At 43.4% G+C, this 13,156-nt stretch overlaps 1 long non-coding RNA gene across 1 annotated transcript in view; it reads left to right on the top strand.

Annotated features, from left to right (window-relative positions):
• Positions 1–13,156, top strand: part of LOC134350121 (uncharacterized) — a 67,052-nt gene that overhangs the window by 19,038 nt on the left and 34,858 nt on the right. The window contains exon 3 of the long non-coding RNA XR_010018820.1: positions 11,524–11,612. This is a non-coding gene — a long non-coding RNA (uncharacterized LOC134350121). The remainder of the gene's footprint in view (positions 1–11,523; positions 11,613–13,156) is intronic.

Here is a 13,156-nt window from a genome sequence, read left to right as displayed (position 1 = left end):
TTCTATCAACTCCCCTGGCAGCACATTCCAGTCACCTACCACTTGCTGTGTTTAAAAAAACACATGCCTCACAAATCTCCTTTAACTTTTCCCCCTCTTACCTTAAACCTTTGCCCTCAAATATTTAACATTTTCAGCCTGCAACAAAGACAGTATCTATCCTATCAACATCTCTCATTATTTAAATCACACATTTTTTCATATTTAGATGTAATGTGTCAGTTGTTGAAGATGGCCACTTTTTAGCGTACACCTCACTAAGCAAATTATGAACTATTCTTCTATCCTTTTCAAAGATGAAGTGGATGAGTATTTCTGTGTCGGGGATATTGAGGGTCAGATGTCTGCTTTCCATCTAGATAAAGAACTGTCTAAATATATTTAAACAGCAAAACATGGTTCTTTAAAAAAGTGTAATGTCTGCAGAAAAGTTCCAATTTGCTGTGCCAAAATTTAAATACTAAAGTGTAATTGGTTCTTTGTAAAGTTTCAAAAATGTACTTGGGCATGCAAATATTTAAATGTATGGTGCTCTCTTAAAATATTTCTAAAGGTTAGATAATTTGAGATTTTAAAAATGGCATTAATTCAATAAAATTCACACTTGGTACTGATTTAAACCTACAAATGTGATTTGAAATTGTCTATATCAACAGGTTACAAGTGTGATAGTTGAACTCAGATACCAGAATCAAACCTCAATGTTACTATTCAATGTACCTTGCTATGGCTGAAAGTTGAAATCCATAATCAAGTAGCAATATTAAAGTCAATAATTAATATCAATATCTGCAGCAGAGTGACAGAGCTTCACAGTTCCAGCAACCCAGGTTCTATCCTGACCTCTGATGTCTTCTGTGATGAGTTTACATACTATCTCTTTGTGATCACATGGGTTTCCTCTGGTACTCCAATTTCCACCCAAAGATGTGCAGATGTTGGCCAAAGTAAATTACCTCTAATATGTCAGTAATAGATAAAAATTGGTATTAGTGTAGGAATTATGTCAAAGTAGTCAAGATCAGCAGATACACCTTCAAGTAGTATATCCTAGCAGGTGTAAACCGGTGTCAGCCATGTTTAATGCAACAATACCCTGCGGCACTTTGCCATCAAAACATTTGGTTAAGTCTGGTAGTTAACATCAAGACATTTGGTTAGGTCTAGTAGTTAATATTCATATGCCCTACAGTGCCTTCTCACATTAACACTGTTGAAAGGCTCACGCCTATTGTAGCCTCTAGCTAATCAACTAAGATTACCACACAATTCAAACACATTGCATGGCACTCACTGACAGATTTCCCTCAAATATGCACAACAATTTCGCAAACAACTACAGGTGGGGATAATTACACCTGCATGTCCTAATCCCTATCAAAGACACAATGCTGGGCATTACTGAGATGCCACGGACAGAAGCAGGGCTGAAACAATTCAAAATGACAGCAGTCTCAACGTTAATATGAATCCTCACAATTGCTTTCCCCTCTAGTATTTCAACAAAGCTAAAAAGGAATTGCAAGAAGACAGTGATAATGAAGATAGACAGTCAGTTGAATTCGCATTTACTAGAACCAACTCAGATGCACACATGTAGAGAATATGCAGATGTAGTCTCACTGGCTCTCCACTCAGATGTACACATGTAGAGATTATGGAGATGCAGTCTCACTGGCTCTCCACTCAGATGCACACATGTAGAGAATATGCTGATGTAGTCTCACTGGACTGGCTCTCCACTCAGATGTACACATGTAGAGAATATGCAGATGTAGTCTCACTGGCTCTCCACTCAGATGTACACATGTAGAGATTATGGAGATGCAGTCTCACTGGCTCTCCACTCAGATGCACACATGTAGAGAATATGCTGATGTAGTCTCACTGGACTGGCTCTCCACTCAGATGTACACATGTAGAGAGTATGCAGATGCAGTCTCACTGGCTCTCCACTCAGTTTTGGACCATCTGGACATAAGCAATACCCACACCAGGTATTGAATTTCCAGTATCTGCAGATTTCCTCGAGTCTACACCAGACTGCTGTTTATTAATTACAGCTAAGTCATCAACACCATCATTCCCTCAGAAGACATCCCAGCCTGCAAAAACTCATTTCAGGGAGGTAGCACCCCTGCCCCCCGCGACCCCATATCACCCTACACCACCCCACCCCCCGTCAACCTCCAAGGGTGTATGTAATACTTTGTTTAGTGATTTTAGTAAACCAAGTTGGGTATATGCAGCAAATGTGACATTAAAAAATGTACTTATATTATATGATCATGTTTATTCTATTACAACTTTAAGCAAGTCTACAGGGAGTTTGGCCTCATCACATAGGACATCATTAGCGTAGCTCCTTGGCAGCTAGCCAGCTAGTTTAAATCAGGGGTCCCCAACCTTTTTTTGCATCGCGGACCGGTTTAATATTGACAATATTCTTGCGGACCGGCCAACCTGGGGGGGGGGGGTGCAGTGTTAAACGCGACCAGAATATAGGTGATAAGTCAACTATAAGTCACTTGTAAGTGGCTAATACACTCAATTTCATTTCTAAAGGGGTTTATCTAACAAATTTAATATTAAACACACAGCACATATTTTCCTCGCATGAATGTAATGATAAGTCAATTATAACAGTGGTCCCAAACCTCCGGGCCACAAAGAATGCAGGGGTACAGCGGTAGCCGGAACGCACCCAGCACATCTTTAAGAAAAAAGCCAAAATAAACAAGCTAATTGATTAGGTGCCGCCCGGCACATAAATGTCGGCCCAGATCAGAGATGACACTGAATTATAAGTCACTTATAAGTCAATAGCATCATAACATTTTAAGTAATGTTTGGATATTAAACACACAGTGCATATTTTCCTGATATGAACATATAAAATCATTGCAACACACCAATATCGCTGTATCAGTGGGAGCCCTGGGCTTGTTTTCCTGCAACAAGACGGTTCCATCAAGGGGTGATGGCAGACAGTGATACTCGAAGGGGGTTCCTTATATCCAGTCTATTCCACAATTTAAATTTCGTTGCATTCATTGCAGAAAACTCCGCTTCGCAGAAATATGTTGAAAATGGAAGCAATGTTTTCAACACTTTCGTGGCTATCTCAGGATATTCAGCCTTGACTTTGATCCGGAATGCCAGCAGAGATGTTATGTCAAACATACTTTTCAGCCCACCATCATTTGCAAGCTCGAGGAGTTGATCTTTTTCCCGCGCTGACATAGAAGATTCACTGGGGACATTCACAAATGGGTCACGGACCAATTCTTTTGCACGTCTTGGGTCACTGATGACCTCACCTGCGTTAAAATTCAACAGTGCATGACAGGGAATGAGGAAAGGTGCAGCTGACTCATATTGTTTCATATCGCCAAATATATTGTTTCCTCGCGGCCCAGTGGTTGGGGACCACTCTTAGCACGAAGGGAGACCAATGAGGATGCTCGCTCTCCCTTTCCCTCTCAAAAAAATCTATTTCCGGGATATTGTATATGATTTCTGGGCGTCAGGGAGCCACCATCGATATGCGGGAGACTCCTGGAACTTCTGGGAGAGGTGGGATATCTGCCTCAGTGCTTATCAACAAGCTTCAGAACCTTGGCCTCTGTACCTCCCTCTGCAACTTAATCCTTGACTTCATCACCAGGAAACGACAGTCTATGTGGATGGGAAATAACATCTCCTCCTTGATGACAATCAAGATAGGCATACCTCAAATATGTGTGCTTAGCCCACTACTCTATTCTCTCTACACTCACGACTGTGTAGATAGGCACAGCTCAATTGCCATCTATAGATTCACCAATGACACGACAGTTGTTGGTGGAATCTCAGATGGTGACAAGGAGGTGTACAGGAGTGAGAGGGATCAGCTGGTTGAGTGGTGCCACAACAACAACATCGCACTCAACCTCAGCAAGACCATGGAATTGATCATGGTACTTTCGGAAATCAGGACAATACACGGCAGTTCTCTTCAAGGCATCCGATGGGGAAAGGGTGAGCAGCTTCAAGTTCTTGGGTGTAAGCATTTCTGAAGATATATCCTGGGCCCAACATAGAAACATAGAAACATAGAAAATAGGTGCAGGAGTAGGCCATTCGGCCCTTCGAGCCTGCACCGCCATTTATTATGATCATGGCTGATCATCCAACTCAGAACCCAGTCTTCCCTCCATACCCCGTGACCCCTGTAGCCACAAGGGCCATATCTAACTTCCTTTTAAACATAGCTAATGAACTGGCCTCAACAGTTTGCTGTGGCAGAGAATTCCACAGATTCACCACTCTCTGTGTGAAGAAGTTTTTCCTAACCTCGGTCCTAAAAGGCTTCCCCTCTATCCTCAAACTGTGACCCCTCGTTCTAGACCTCCCCAACATCGGGAACAATCTTCCCGCATCTAGCCTGTCCAATCCCTTTAGGATCTTATACGTTTCAATCAGATCCCCCCTCAATCTTCTAAATTCCAACGAGTACAAGCCCAGTTCATCCAGTCTTTCTTCATATGAAAGACCTGCCATCCCAGGAATCAATCTGGTGAACCTTCTTTGTACTCCCTCTATGGCAAGGATGTCTTTCCTCAGATTAGGGGACCAAAACTGCACACAATACTCCAGGTGTGGTCTCACCAAGGCCTTGTACAACTGCAGTAGTACCTCCCTGCTCCTGTACTCGAATCCTCTCGCTATAAATGCCAGCATACCGTTCGCCTTTTTCACCGCCTGCTGTACCTGCATGCCCACTTTCAATGACTGGTGTATAATGACACCCAGGTCTCGTTGCACCTCCCCTTTTCCTAATCGGCCACCATTCAGATAATAATCTGTTTTCCTATTTTTGCCACCAAAGTGGATAACTTCACATTTATCCACATTAAATTGCATCTGCCATGAGTTTGCCCACTCACCCAACCTATCCAAGTCACCCTGCATCCTCTTAGCATCCTCCTCACTGCTAACACTGCCACCCAGCTTCGTGTCATCCGCAAACTTGGAGATGCTGCATTTAATTCCCTCATCCAAGTCATTAATATATATTGTAAACAACTGGGGTCCCAGCACTGAGCCTTGTGGTACCCCACTAGTCACCGCCTGCCATTCTGAAAAGGTCCCGTTTATTCCCACTCTTTGCTTCCTGTCTGCTAACCAATTCTCCACCCACACCAATACCTTACCCCCAATACCATGTGCTTTAAGTTTGCACACTAATCTCCTGTGTGGGACCTTGTCAAAAGCCTTTTGAAAATCCAAATATACCACATCCACTGGTTCTCCCCTATCCACTCTACTAGTTACATCCTCAAAAAATTCTATGAGATTCGTCAGACATGATTTTCCTTTCACAAATCCATGCTGACTTTGTCCGATCATTTCACCGCTTTCCAAATGTGCTGTTATCACATCCTTGATAACTGACTCCAGCAGTTTCCCCACCACCGACGTTAGGCTAACCGGCCTATAATTCCCCGGTTTCTCTCTCCCTCCTTTTTTAAAAAGTGGGGTTACATTAGCCACCCTCCAATCCTCAGGAACTAGTCCAGAATCTAACGAGTTTTGAAAAATTATCACTAATGCATCCACTATTTCTTGGGCCACTTCCTTAAGCACTCTGGGATGCAGACCATCTGGCCCTGGGGATTTATCTGCCTTCAATCCCTTCAATTTACCTAACACCACTTCCCTACTAACATGTATTTCGCTCAGTTCCTCCATCTCACTGGACCCTCTGTCCCTTACTATTTCTGGAAGATTATTTATGTCCTCCTTAGTGAAGACAGAACCAAAGTAATTATTCAATTGGTCTGCCATGTCCTTGCTCCCCATAATCAATTCACCTGTTTCTGTTTGCAGGGGACCTACATTTGTCTTTATCAGTCTTTTCCTTTTTACATATCTATAAAAGCTTTTACAGTCCGTTTTTATGTTCTCTGCCAGTTTTCTCTCATAATCTTTTTTCCCCTTCCTAATTAAGCCCTTTGTCCTCCTCTGCTGAACTCTGAATTTCTCCCAGTCCTCAGGTGAGCCACTTTCTCTGGCTAATTTGTATGCTACTTCTTTGGAATTGATACTATCCCTAATTTCTCTTGTCAGCCACGGGTGCACTACCTTCCTTGATTTATTCTTTTGCCAAACTGGGATGAACAATTGTTGTAGTTCATCCATGCAACCTTTAAATGCCTGCCATTGCATATCCACTGTCAATTGATACAATTACAAAGAAGATACGCTAGAGGCCATATTTCATTAGGAGTTTGAGGACACTGGCAAATTTCTACAAATGTATTGTGGAAAGCATTCTGACTGGATGCATCACCATCTGGTGTGAAGGCACCATGCATTGGATCGAAATACGCTGCAGAGCTCAACCAGCTCCACCATGGACACCAGCAACCCCACCCCCAACCACTGAGGGCATCTTCAAAATGTGTTGCCTCAGGAAAGTGGTGTCCATCATGAAGGACTCTAACCATCCAGCAAATGCCCTATTCTCATTACTGCCATCAATGAGGAAGTACAGGAGGCTTACCCACTCAACATTATAGGAACAGCTCCTTCCCCTCTGCCATCAGATCTCTTAACAGACCATGAACCCATGAACCCATGAACACAACCTCACAATTTTGCTCTCTTTTCCATTATTTATTTATTTTTACATATTCTTGTTTAACTTATACTAATTTTATGTATTGCAGTGTGCTGCTGCTGCAAAACAACAAATTTTATGACATTTGTCAGTGATAATAAACCTGACTCTGATGGAAGGATCGAGACATTGATCATAAGTGGCTCACAACGAAAACTGAGGACATATAACCATATAACAATTACAGCACAGAAACAAGTCATCTCGGCCCTTCTTACTCTCACCTAGTCCCACCGACCTGCACTCAGCCCATAACCCTCCATTCCCTTCCTGTCCATATAGCTGTCCAATTTAACTTTAAATGACAACATGTAACCTGGCTCAACCACTTCTGCTGGAAGCTCATTCCACACAGCTACCACTCTCTGAGTAAAGAAGTTCCCCCTCATGTTACCCCTAAACTTTTGCCCTTTAACTCTCAACTGATGTCCTCTTGTTTGAATCTCCCCCACTCTCAATGGAAAAAGCCTATCCACGTCAACTCTATCTAACCCCCTCATAATTTTAAATACCTCTATCAAGTCCCCCCTCAACTTTCTACACTACAAGGAATAAAGACCCAACTTGTTCAACCTTTCTCTGTAACTTAGGAGATGAAACCCAAGTAACATTCTAGTAAATCTTCTCTGTACTCTCTCAATTTTGTAGACATCTTTCCTATAATTTGGTGACCAGAACTGTACACAATACTCCAAATTTGGCCTTACCAATGCCTTGTCCAATTTTAACATTACATCACAACTCCAATACTCCATGCTCTGATTTATAAAGACCAGCATACCAAAAGCTTTGTTCACCACCCTCTCCACAGGAGATTCCACCTTCAGGGAACTATGCACCATTATTCCTAGATGCACCTAGATTCCAGAGCAGCACATACAGGACCTGGTTTTGGGAAATGAGCCGGGTGATAGACCTGAGAGTGGGAATAGTGACCACAACTCATTATATTTTAAGATATTATGAGTAAGGATAAAATCAGATCATGTGGGACAGTAATAAATTGGGGAAAGTCAAATTTCAACAGAATAAGACAGGAGAAAAGGGGTGTTGATTGGGAGCAGATGCTGTCAGACAAGTCTGCACCTGACATGTGTAAGATGTTCAAAGACCAGCAGAACAGAATCAGCCTTTTTTGGTAATGAGTCAGGAGATGATCTGAGAGGCCCTAAATTTAGTCAGGAAGGAAAAGGATGCCGAGCTAAGGTTTAGGAAGTAAGATTCAGACAGAGCCCCTGTACAATATAAAGATAGCAGAAAACTGCTGAAGCAGGCAATTAGAAAGGTCAAAGGGCCATGAAATGTTCTTAGCGAACAGGATCAATGAGAATCCAAGGGCATTTTATACTTTTATTAAGAGAGAGGTTGACTAAGAAGAAATCCATTCAAGGATAAAGGATCAAGGATATTTGTGCTTGGAGTCAATTTGTGGTTAAGGTACTAAATGAATACTTTATGTCAGCATTTATGAAGAAGGATTTAAAGGACAGTGAATGCAGAGTGGGGCATGCGAATGTGCTGGAACAGTTTAAGATGAAGGGAGAGGAAGTGCTGGGATTTCTGAAAATCATTAAGGCAGATAAGTCCCTGAGGCCTGATGGCATATATCCCAGAGAACTGAAAGAAGCAAGTGAGGGGATCCCACCACTAAACACATCTTTCCCTCCACCCCCCCCTCCACTTTCCGCAGGGATCGCTCCCTATGCGACTCCCTTGTCCATTCGTCCCCCCCATCCCTCCCCACTGATCTCCCTCCTGGCACTTATCCTTGTAAGCGGAACAAGTGCTACACATGCCCTTACACTTCCTCCCTTACCACCATGCAGGGCCCCAGACAGTCCTTCCAGGTGAAGCGACACTTCACCTGTGAGTCGGCTGGGGTGATATACTGCATCTGGTGCTCCCGATGTGGCCTTCTATATATTGGCGAGACCGGATGCAGACTGGGAGACCGCCTTGCTGACACCTACGCTCTGTCCGCCAGAGAAAGCAGGATCTCCCAGTGGCCACACATTTTAATTCCACATCCCATTCCCATTCTGACATGTCTATCCAGGGCCTCCTCTACTGTAAAGATGAAGCCACACTCAGGTTGGAGGAACAACACCTTATATTCCGTCTGGATAGCCTCCAACCTGATGGTATGAACATTGACTTCTCTAACTTCCGCTAATGCCCCACCTCCCCCTCGTACCCCATCCGTTATTTATTTTTACACATACATTCTTTCTCTCATTCTCCTTTTTCTCCCTCTGTCCCTCTGAATATACCCCTTGCCCATCCTCTAGGTTCCCCCCCCCCTGTCTTTCTCCCCGGGCCTCCTGTCCCATGGTCCTCTCATATCCCCTTTGCTAATCACCTGTCCAGCTCTTGGCTCCATCCCTCCCCGTCCTGTCTTCTCCCATCATTTTGGATCTCCCCCTCCCCCTCCCACTTTCAAATCTCTTACTAACTCTTCCTTCAGTTAGTCCTGACAAAGGGTCTCGGCCTGAAACGTCGACTGTACCTCTTCCTAGAGATACTGCCTGGCCTGCTGAGTTCACCAGCAACTTTGATGTGTGTTGCTTGAATTTCCAGCATCTGCAGAATTCCTGTTGTTTGAGGAGATTGCTGGAATTTTGGCAAAGAACTTTGTGTCCTCAGCAGCAACAGGCGAGATCCCAAAGGCAAGAGTGGAAAATGTTGTGTATTTTTTCAAGAAACCAGGTAGAGATAATCCAGGTAGTTATAGGCCAAAGAGCTTTGTGTCAGTGGAAGGGAAGCTTTTGCATAGGATTCTGAGAAATAGGATTTTTACATGTTTGGAGAGGCATGGCCTCCTTAGGGATAGTAAACGCGGCTTTATGCAGGGCAAGTCATAATTTTTTGAGAAGGTGACAAAAAAGCTCGATGAAGGTAAGGCAGTGGTCATTATGATAGGCCCACAAGAATCATTAAAGTTCAGAGAAATCTTGGAGTTTGAATCCATCAGTTCTCTGAAAGTGGCTATGCAAATGGATAAGATGTCAAAGAAGGCATATGGCATGCTTGCCTTCATTGGTTGAGCATAAGAGTGTAAGAAAGTCATGCTGCAGCCATATAAAACTTTAGTCAGACTCCACTTGGAATATTCAATAGGTTCAATAGGTACATTTAACGTCAGAGAAATGTATACAATATTCATCCTGAAATTCCTTTTCTTTGCAAACATCCATGAAAACAGAGGAGTGCCCCAAAGAATGAACGATAGTTAAACGTTAAAAACCCAAAGCCCCCCACCCCAGCTGCCCGCCCACGCACAAGCAGCAGCAAGGCAATGACCCCCATCCCCCAGCAGCAAAAAAAGCATCGGTACCCTTCACCGAGCACTCAACCATGCATCAATAAAGACAAAGACTTGTAGTACCCCAAAGTCTACTTGTTCACCCGCAGGCTCTCTCTCTCCCTGATAAGTAAAAACAGGTATCCCTATTTCAGAGTGAGAGGGGAGACATAACAAACAACTCACTAATTTCTGATGTTAGAAGTCTGTTGCATTACTTTTTCTGAACTCTGCGCCCAGAGAATCGGCCCTGAGGCTCAGGTCTCTGGACACACAGCCGGCAGCTAACCCACCTGCTCCCGATGTTCCATGTTCTCCTGTGACACCTCAGTCAGGGGCACCGGCCTTGAATCAGCTGCTCTCCAGAGCCACAAAAACCCAGCACCCGGAAGGCATGCTAGATTTCCAGGCCACGTCCTTGAAATATCAAAAAGCGGATGGTCATGAGGTCCTGAGAGTCCTGCAAAGAACCAAAGTCAGAGTGTAACTCCAGATCAGGGTCTTGAAAAGGGAAAAAAGAGATATTCAAAGATAGAAATCGAGCTGTTTCCAAAGATGCAAGCAAAGGAGTTGCCATTTAGTGCCTCTTGACCTTGCTCCGCCCTCCTTTAGTACGCAGATCAGGTCACCCCATTACAGGCAGGATGTGGAGACTGTGGAACGGGTGCAGAAGAGCTTTACAGGGTTCTGTCTGGATAAGAGGGCATGAGCTATGAGTAAAAGGTTGGCCAGACTTGGGTTGTTCTCTCTTGAACATGGAGGCTGAGGGGAGGCACAACAAAGGTTTTTAAAATTATGAGAGGCACAGATAGGATAGACAGTCAGAATCTTTTCCCTGGGGTAGAAATGTCAAACACCACAAAACATGCTTTTAAAGCTAGTGGGGGAAAGTTTAAGGGCAACATGATGGTCAAGTATTTAATGTAGAGATTATGGTAAGTGGCTGGAATAGGTTACTGGGGTAATAGTGGAAGCAGGCAGGTTGGTCGGGTTTAAGAGGCTTTTAGATAGACGCATAAATATAAAGGGAATGGAGGGATATGGACGACACACAGCAAGAGGACACTTAGTATAAATTGTTATCAAGACCAGCACAACATAATTGGCCCAAATGGTCTGTTCAGAGCTGCAGTGCTCTATGTTCTGTGAAAGGAAAGTATAGGAGCTAGCTTATGCAAGGCAAGATCACATAAGTCCTACTGCTGAGAACGCAGGTGAAACCTTAAACATAGAAGAGCAGAGAAAACAATTTTTTATCTGCTGCCTGAACTGTTATTTAATATCAATCTGAAATCTGTAGCAAATGATACATCTCATGCATAATAAAACATTTGATCATGTTTTCCTGTGTGCAAAATATACACATGCCTGAGGTACAAAAGGACCAAAGGGGAGGGTGTCAATCATTCTGCAAAGCACAATTGATGCCCTTCCTGTCAGGTCTGTTCTTTGGTATGCAAGGGCAATACAGAGTGGGTCCTAAAGGAAATACAGATCAAACAGGAGAAAGAAAATGCTTGTACCTGCACTATTCATATTGATCATTAATTATTTGCAGATTTGTTGAAGAGACAGCACAAGAGAACTCTTTGTCTCAGCTACACTTTGAAACTGCAACAACTTGAAGGATTTCAGTGCATCATGAAGGTAATTTTTTTTAATTTATATCTTGAAAACAACGTGGATGTTTTAGTGGTGGTCTTGCCTCTGGTGTGACTAGAAACAGGAGAAGACTGAAGGCAAGACTTCTTTCTTCAAGGAAGCTGAAGAAGGATGGAGACAAGCTGTGACCAGGAAGAACTGTCCACCCTACTTTCCTATCAGCAATGTTTCTGGAGAATATAACTTGATGACAAAAACCTCGTGTTGACAGCAGCACCACCAAACACTGGCATGGATACTCTGGGATCACTCCATGCAACAAAGACTGATGTCTGCCTCCTCAACATTCACAAGTCACAGATGCTTACCACCCTAGCTAGGTGTGGGAATTCATCAGATTCTGCACGTGCTGGAAATCTTGAGGAACACACGCAACATGCTGGAGGACCTCAGCAAGTCAGGCATTATCAATGGTAGGAAATAAGTAGTCAGTGTTTCGGGGTGAGACCAGTCATCAGGCCTCACCTCCTTCTCTTCAATTAGAGAGCATCGGGGGCACAGCCATGTGGATCTACAGGCTTTCCAAGCGTTCAAAGAAAGAAAAACTACAAATGGTCATCCCTCAGTGCTGCACACATGAATCAAGAGCACTTTATCACCAGAGAAGGATACGATAACAGGAACAGTCTGCTGTGGCTGTTTTTCCCCTCCTACCAAGTTGGAACAACAGGTGGATGTTGGGAAAAAAGAGGCAGCTCTGTCTGTGGTTCCTTCACTGTGAGCTGCGAGTTCCTTCATTCTGAGCACGGTGGTGCTGCGAATGGAAGGAGCACTATAGCCGTGGGCAGTGGAAAGCATGGTGGAACAAAAAGCAACAAGTGCTAGAAGCACTCAGTAGATAAAGCTGCGTGAGCAGGGCAGGAAGAGAGTCCATGTTTCTGATCAAAACTCCTTCATGGAATAAGTTGCAAAAGAGAGTGAGGGGGTGGAGAGAGCAGACAGAAAATCTGTGAAACAGTGAGGATTAAAGTTACAACTTTTAAGTGGATACAGAAAAGAAGTAAAAAGAAGCAAACAAAAACTGAAAGGAAAAAAAGATGCTGGCCAGAATTTTTTATATTCAATTTTGACCCAAGGTCTGTATGGTACCCAGCTAAAAGATGAAGTGCTGGTCCTCAAGTTTGTATTGAGCATCAGTCACCTGAGAGGTCAAAAGGGGAGTTGGACAAAGTGTTAAATTGAGAGGTGATTGGATGGTGTTAATTTAAATGATGGAGAAACTGCAAATGTACATACATAGCCATGCTGCTGTAAACTCTCCATTCTGCAAAATGGTAACATAATCTGTATTTCTCCAAAGCAGAGGGAAACCGTACTATAGAAACATCGAAATCTACAGCACATTACAGGCCCTTCGGCCCACAATGTTGTGCTAACCATATAACCTACTCAGGCAGCTGCCTAGAATTACCCTACCGCATAGTCCTTTATTTTTCTAAGCTCCAGCTACCTACCTAAGAGTCACTTAAAAGACCCTATTGTATCTGCATTATAAAATTACAACCACAGTTCCCTACCCAATTCCCACT

This window comes from Mobula hypostoma, chromosome 8, assembly GCF_963921235.1.
Source record: "Mobula hypostoma chromosome 8, sMobHyp1.1, whole genome shotgun sequence".
Lineage (NCBI taxonomy): Eukaryota > Metazoa > Chordata > Chondrichthyes > Myliobatiformes > Myliobatidae > Mobula > Mobula hypostoma.
Note: the sequence above shows the minus strand (reverse complement) of the source record. Positions and strands in the feature narration are given on the sequence as shown.